Source organism: Sinocyclocheilus grahami, unplaced genomic scaffold (assembly GCF_001515645.1).
Source record: "Sinocyclocheilus grahami isolate Dianchi unplaced genomic scaffold, SAMN03320097.WGS_v1.1 scaffold280.1, whole genome shotgun sequence".
In the NCBI taxonomy this organism is placed as follows: Eukaryota; Metazoa; Chordata; class Actinopteri; order Cypriniformes; family Cyprinidae; genus Sinocyclocheilus; species Sinocyclocheilus grahami.
The window spans coordinates 811,406-818,059 of NW_015505459.1; positions in this window are offsets into that span (position 1 = coordinate 811,406).

Below are 6,654 nucleotides of genomic sequence, written 5' to 3' on the forward strand. Positions count from 1 at the left end.
ATTTCAGTTATTTTGCCTTTAATGTAAATAAACGTGCAAACAATATACTTGCTCTTGCAAATTTATTTTGATGTTAATTACATTGTGCAAGCTGTCTCTTTAATACCGGGTGGTTTATACATGCTGCTGCTGATTGGGCTGACATTTTTGACACACCCACCAAACAAGAGAAAGCGTATCTCAAACCCTGTTGCACACCGTTTCCAGGAAACATGTCGTTCAAACCGGAAACCGTAGCAAAACGTTGTGCAACGGTTTGAGCTTGAACTTGCCCCTGGTGTCGTCATATGCCTGAACAATTGCCCTGGGAAGGTTGTGACTTTTCAGTACGATGCTGCTCATAGTCATTGCTGCTGTGGATAATTTTAAAAGGTCTTTTTCTTATTTTAGTTAGCCTAATGTTTAGTTATACCAGTGGTTTGCAAAAGAAGATCTTGATTTCTAATATTACAGCAGTTGTTACACAGCTTAAATCGAAATTTCATACACATTTTGTACTAACTGAAAATAAAAACAAACAAAAAAACTGCTTAGTCAAACTTTGAAGCTTTTGTGAGCAAAACGTTGTGCAACGGTTTGAGCTTGAACTTGACCCTGGTGTCGTCATATGCCTGAACAATTGCCCTGGGAAGGTTGTGACTTTTCAGTATGATGCTGCTCATGGTCATTGCTGCTGTGGATAATTTTAAAGGTCTTTTTCTTATTTTAGTTAGCCTAATGTTTAGTTATAACAGTGGTTTGCAAAACAAGATCTTGATTTCTAATATTACAGCAGTTGTTACACAGCTTAAATCGAAATTTCATACACATTTTGTACTAACTGAAAATAAAAACAAACAAAAAAACTGCTTAGTCAAACTTTGAAGCTTTTGTGAATCCTTTGTTTACAACCAGCGAGTCGGAGTGCGTATCAAACTGCCAAAGTCCTTTTTTTCATTTCATGTTGCAAGATTCGTTATGTCATAGAGCAAACGGAAGTGAGCATCCCTATGCCCTACTCCCTTTGAAGGGCAGAGCTTTTGAAGTGTTTTCTTTGAAGGGTGTAGGACATTACTGTCTCGAATAAGCGTTTGGAACTCCCCTGGTGAAGGGAATGGGGTCATTTTGACCCGCCACTGGAAAAGCATGGAGTTTATGAAGAAACTGCGGATTTTTTAAATTAAATTTTGTCACACTTGAGCATGGGGTACACACAAAAAAATTTGAGTCGATTCGAGGATTCTATGTGGGTGCAATAAAAAAGTAACAAAAAATGTCCCTAGTGAGTCATTTTGACCCGGCCATAGGAATGAATGGAATGTACGAAAAAAAACAGAATTTTTTTATTTATTTGATTTGTTTACTATAAAAATCTGACACAATCCAGAAAAGATGCATACCCAAACAAAGGGCTGAGACTGCAGAATGTCCCCAATGCACAAAAAACTCACATACCCACACACATGGCACACACACTCCCATTAAAACACATGCTGGGAAATGACTGTCATTTTGATTTTTTTTTTTTACTTACAGTTAAATTTGAGTGATGGGGTGGAGACCAATGAGTTTATATCATATTTATATTTTTAAATGTATCTTTTATATTTATTACATATTTATGAAACTGTATGAATATGCATGTGTTTAGATGTAAAATCAGTATCTTATTTATTTTTATTTTTTTTACAAAATAAAATGAGATACATCTGAAAGCTTAATGAAGCCTTATTAAGTTATTAAACTTAATAAGTGTAGTTTTAAAGATTTCACTTGTTTGGCTCATTTAAGACTCTATACGATTCTGAAGGCCCCCTAGTGGCTGTAATCATAAAATGCAATTTTATGCAATTTTTCCCCACCAGATGGCATCAGAGACACTCAGTGACCTAGGTCCTGATGGATCATCATGTTTAAAGTATAAATATGCAGAAATTGTGTCTTTCTCTGTTTTTTTGTTTTTGGTGAAAAAAATTATAAAATTTGTTAATTTTTTAAATAAAAATATCCAGAATTTATTGTGAATAAAATAAAAATCACCAAAAAATTATTTAAAAAAAACCTACATAAAATGTATTACATAAAAATTATAAAAATGGACCAATATAAGCTTAAAAAAAAAAGTGTATTTTTTGGCCTTCAGGTCATTTTGACCCGCGAGGGACAGTTTTGTTATAGGTTTGGGCGGGACGGATGAGGGTTAAATCATATTTCTATCATTGACGAAAAAAAATTGTATTAGGCTACGTTAAAATAAAGACCAATTTAATTAGCTTATTCTACTTACGTTTGTGTGTGAAGTCAAAATCAACCACAACTTTGCTTTAAAACACATCGCAAATAATAGACCTGTTTTAAGACATTTTTAAAACACTTTCAATGAGGAGTAGCCTAAGCTAATAGCCTAATCTTTTATATTCCTCACAGTGCATCAGTTATGCAGTTATCAGTGATGCGCTATTAAAAATATAGCACTTCAAGAACGTTATGCTAAAAGTATACTTACTGTTAAGTATCAGCGTTTTGTACACATCATCATCTCAGATCCCTCTGTAGTGGACAGAAAACAGAAATGTGACAGTGACCAAGCCAAAACTTTGTTTGAAATCTAGAGCAGGGTTTCTCAACTCTGGCACTTGAGGTCCACTTTCCTGAAATTTTAGCTCCAAACTCACCTGCCTGTAACTTTCTAGTAAACTGAAGACCTTGATTGGTTTGTTAAGGTGTGTTTGATTAGGGTTAAGCTAAACTCTGCAGGAAAGGGGACCTTGAGGGCCAGAGCTGAAACCCTGATCTAGTGTCTATCCTCAGCTCTTAGAGGTGGTGCAGTACATTAGTAATATGTTAATAGTGCTATATGAGGGTAAAAGGGAAGTGCAGCTGTAACTACAACCACAGTCAAACAACTCAGATAGGAAGAGAAATTTACACAATGGCCATAGTTGCAATGACAAAAATATTCTACCTTTCATTTGGGTTTTGGCTTATTTTAGGTGAGTATTAAATGTTGTGCTGTGTTTATTACTAATGAATCCTGTTTATTATTTGTAATGGCACAATTTATGCTTTCTGTAGCTGTTTGTGTTGCTTTTCTTTTGTTTCATGTGCAGAGAACAAATTGCGAAGTGATTTATTATTAATCCTGGACATGACAACAGTTTGTGTGTTGTTAATTTAGGTGTTGAATGCGACTTTGGTAGGTCAAATATTGTATGAAATATTAAGATGGGAGGATCTGTCACCATCCCATGTCATTATGACAAGAAATACACACAGCAGAATAAACACTGGGTCTCAGAAATCAATAATAATAAAAAAAAATACACAAACACAACAGATGAGAATCTGTCAGTAATTGATCATCCTGATCAGAGTCTCTTTACTGTTACTATGAGAAACCTGCAGAACAAACACACTGAAGATTATTATTGTGTTATTGTGTTCTCCATATTGAGAATGGAGAACAACCACCGATAAATGTCATATATAAGCCTTATTGCATGATTTAGTCTGAAAGTGATTTAATCACATTCTAATGTCAAATCCTCTGACCTCACACATATGTATTTCATAATCACATAAATGATGTGTGTGTGTGTTCAGCTCCTGATGTGTCTGTGGTGAGCAGCAGTGTATCTGGACATGAAGGTAGTGATATCAGTGTTCAGTGTCTCTACAGTTATGGATATCAGAATGAAGTCAAACGGTGGAGCAGATATAAAGATCAGAGCTGTTACACAGTGGGGAGGACTGACACATCCCAGAATTCATCAGTCCAGATCAGTGATGATGATGATGGGGGAAGATCCTTCACTGTGCTGATGACTGGACTGAGACTGACTGATTCTGGCTGGTACTTCTGCTCTGTAGGAAACAAACTGAATTCTGTTCAACCTACTGCAACCAAGACAAAACCAGACAAAGGGAAACACACGTCAGTATTCAAACATTTCTCATTGATATTTCTCCTCTCAGAATCCTTTACCTAGATCTATTCTGTGTTTGTCTGCGTTTTGTCGTCATGCACTTGATTTCTTTGCTTCTAAAAACTCTAACAATAATTTCCTCATTGCCTTCGTGATTTTTTTTTCTGATTTTCAGAAGTGCAAGTGTACTTCACAAGAATACACCTGAAGTCAATGACAAATCACAAAAGGACTACATCTGTGTTCTTTAAAATAAAATAAAGCTTAAACAAATTGACTATTAGGCTGAAACACATTAACAGAGTTAAATAAAGGTTATTTAAGATGTTGCTTATTTTCTGGTGATTTTTATGCAGCTGAATTAGTCGCACATCATTTTTGGAGCTCTTTAAATAGCAAGATTGTAAAATGTTTCTATATTTCCCACAGATATAATGAACTCCTGACTGTGTGGCTTCCAGTTTCAGCTGCGCTTCTGCTGTTATTGATTCTGATTGTTGTTTTCATCTGGAGATGGAGACAGAGACCCAGTCAGTTTGACCTACATTTTTGTTTGTTTGAAAATTCAGTTCATTCCATGCCATTTTATCATTTATTTCAACAGCGCAGATTCTATATACCGTATATCAATTCTGATCGTGTCATTTTATTGTTTCTCCTTTTTTAGAATGAAGAGCAAGATGAACACCAAATCGGAGAGATAAACAGCAGCACAACCATTGACACAGTAAGTCCTTTAATTTATGAGAATGTAGTGATAATATTTGTATGACAATATCAGTGTATTTTTAAATTTTTTCTTAATTGCTTTAACTCTGTTTTGAGACTAAAGTTTTGAGACTTCTCTAAACTGAACTGTTTTATGTGACTTCAGAGCTATTACTATTAACTATTACATGTCCGCAAATGTAAGTAACTCACACAAAACATTTAATTCATGCTTTAAATCCTAGTTATTGTCTCAGTAAAAATGCCACCAAAATGTTTCCTTTTTTTTCCAAAAAGTTTTTTTGTCTTCCTGTGAGCTGTACTGGTCAAATTGTCTTTACACTATTTAATTTTTACTGTACTTTTTTGTTGACACTGACTGCTTACTATAGTATACAAAAATGTCAGTTTTACTATCTAAGGTGCAAATCAGACACCACAGATGCAAATCAGAAACACACCATGGCATCAGTTTAGTGCTGTTGCCAGGAAAGCAAATTTCACATTTGCATGTCCATTTTTACACATTTCTTTCATGAGAACTTACATATAGTGAACAGGAAAATAGCCACAAAATTACATGCAGGGAAGCTCTATATGCTTCCAAACATAAATGTTTCATTTGGTAAGACAGTGATTTGTTACTATGGCAGGTAATTTTCCCATTTTTAGCAGACATAATACACATTCCTGTCAGACTCTGTTACGTGTTTTATGTGTGTTTTGCTCCTCATGTGTTTCATTATTGCCCATATTTGGTTATGTTCCTGTTCCTGTCCTCATTGTTCCATTATTAGTTCATTAGTATCCACCTGTGTTCGTTAATTATCTTGTTTAGTTTGAGTATTTAAGCCCTGTGTTTTCCTGTATCTAGTGTCCGGTATTAAAGTCAATGTTGTGGCTCTTGTGTGTCACTACCTGCCTTGTGTTCCCTGCTTTGTGTTACCCCTTTTGGATTGTGGATTAAAGAATGTTTATTTTGAGTTTATCCTCGTCTTCGTGTTCTTCGTTTTGCCACAGAAGGCAACCGTGACAGAATACCGGACCAATACAATAAGCGGTGCCCCTTCTCCTCGTTTTTTTTTTTCGGTTTTGAAAGTCTTTTGTTTTCTTGTTTTTCTTCCCGCGACATGGAAGTCGCCGCTCGTTTTTCCGCCTTAGCCCACTGAGATCTCCCCTTCATGGAGTAAGCGTGGGAATTCTGCAGGATCACCGCGAGTACTGCGAGTCCGCCTGCCACTCATCAGTCAAGTCTGCCAGCCGATCCTCAGTCAAGTCTGCCGGCCGTTCATCAGTCAAGAATGCCGGCCGCGGCTCACTCAAGCCCGCCGGCCGTTCATCAGTCAAGCTTGCCGGATGCCGCTGACCCAAGCCTGCCAGCCGCCCTATTCACCTGTAACCAGAAGAGGAGAATGATGGATGGCTTACGGACCTCTTCCTCGCACGAGAGCGCCCCCCAGAGCTCTCTCCAGTGTCGGCTCCAGCCCCAGAGTTCGCTCCAGTATCAGTTCTAGCCCCTGACCAGAGTCAAGTCATGTCCCCTGGAGCCATGTTTGAAAGTTTTGTTGTGTCCATAGGAACAGTTCCAGTCGGTCTTGTCTTGTCCATGGAGGCTCATCTGGGGCAGGCGGCTTCTCTTGTCATGGCCATGGAGGCCATTCCCAAGCCACTTGCTTCTCCTGTTGCGTCTAGGGAAGCGGTTCCAGAGTCTAACCCTGAGAGGGCCCCTGACTCCATGTCCAGCCCAAGGAGGGCTGTTGTACTCATGTCTTGCCCAGAGAGGGCCTCAGATTCCGAGCCTAGCCCAAGGAGGGCTCCTGTTCCTGTGTGTAGCCCAAGGAGGGCTCCTGTTCCTGAGTTTAGTCCAGAATGGGCTCCTGTCTCCACATCAAGCCCACGGAGGGCTACTGTCCTGAGTTTAGCCCAAGAAGGGCTCCCGTTCTTGAATTAGGCCTGGACAGGGTCGTGGTCCCTATGTCTGGCCCACGGAGGGCCTCGGAGCACGTAATCTTCCCCCAAGTATTTTTTTTGGGGGGGGGGG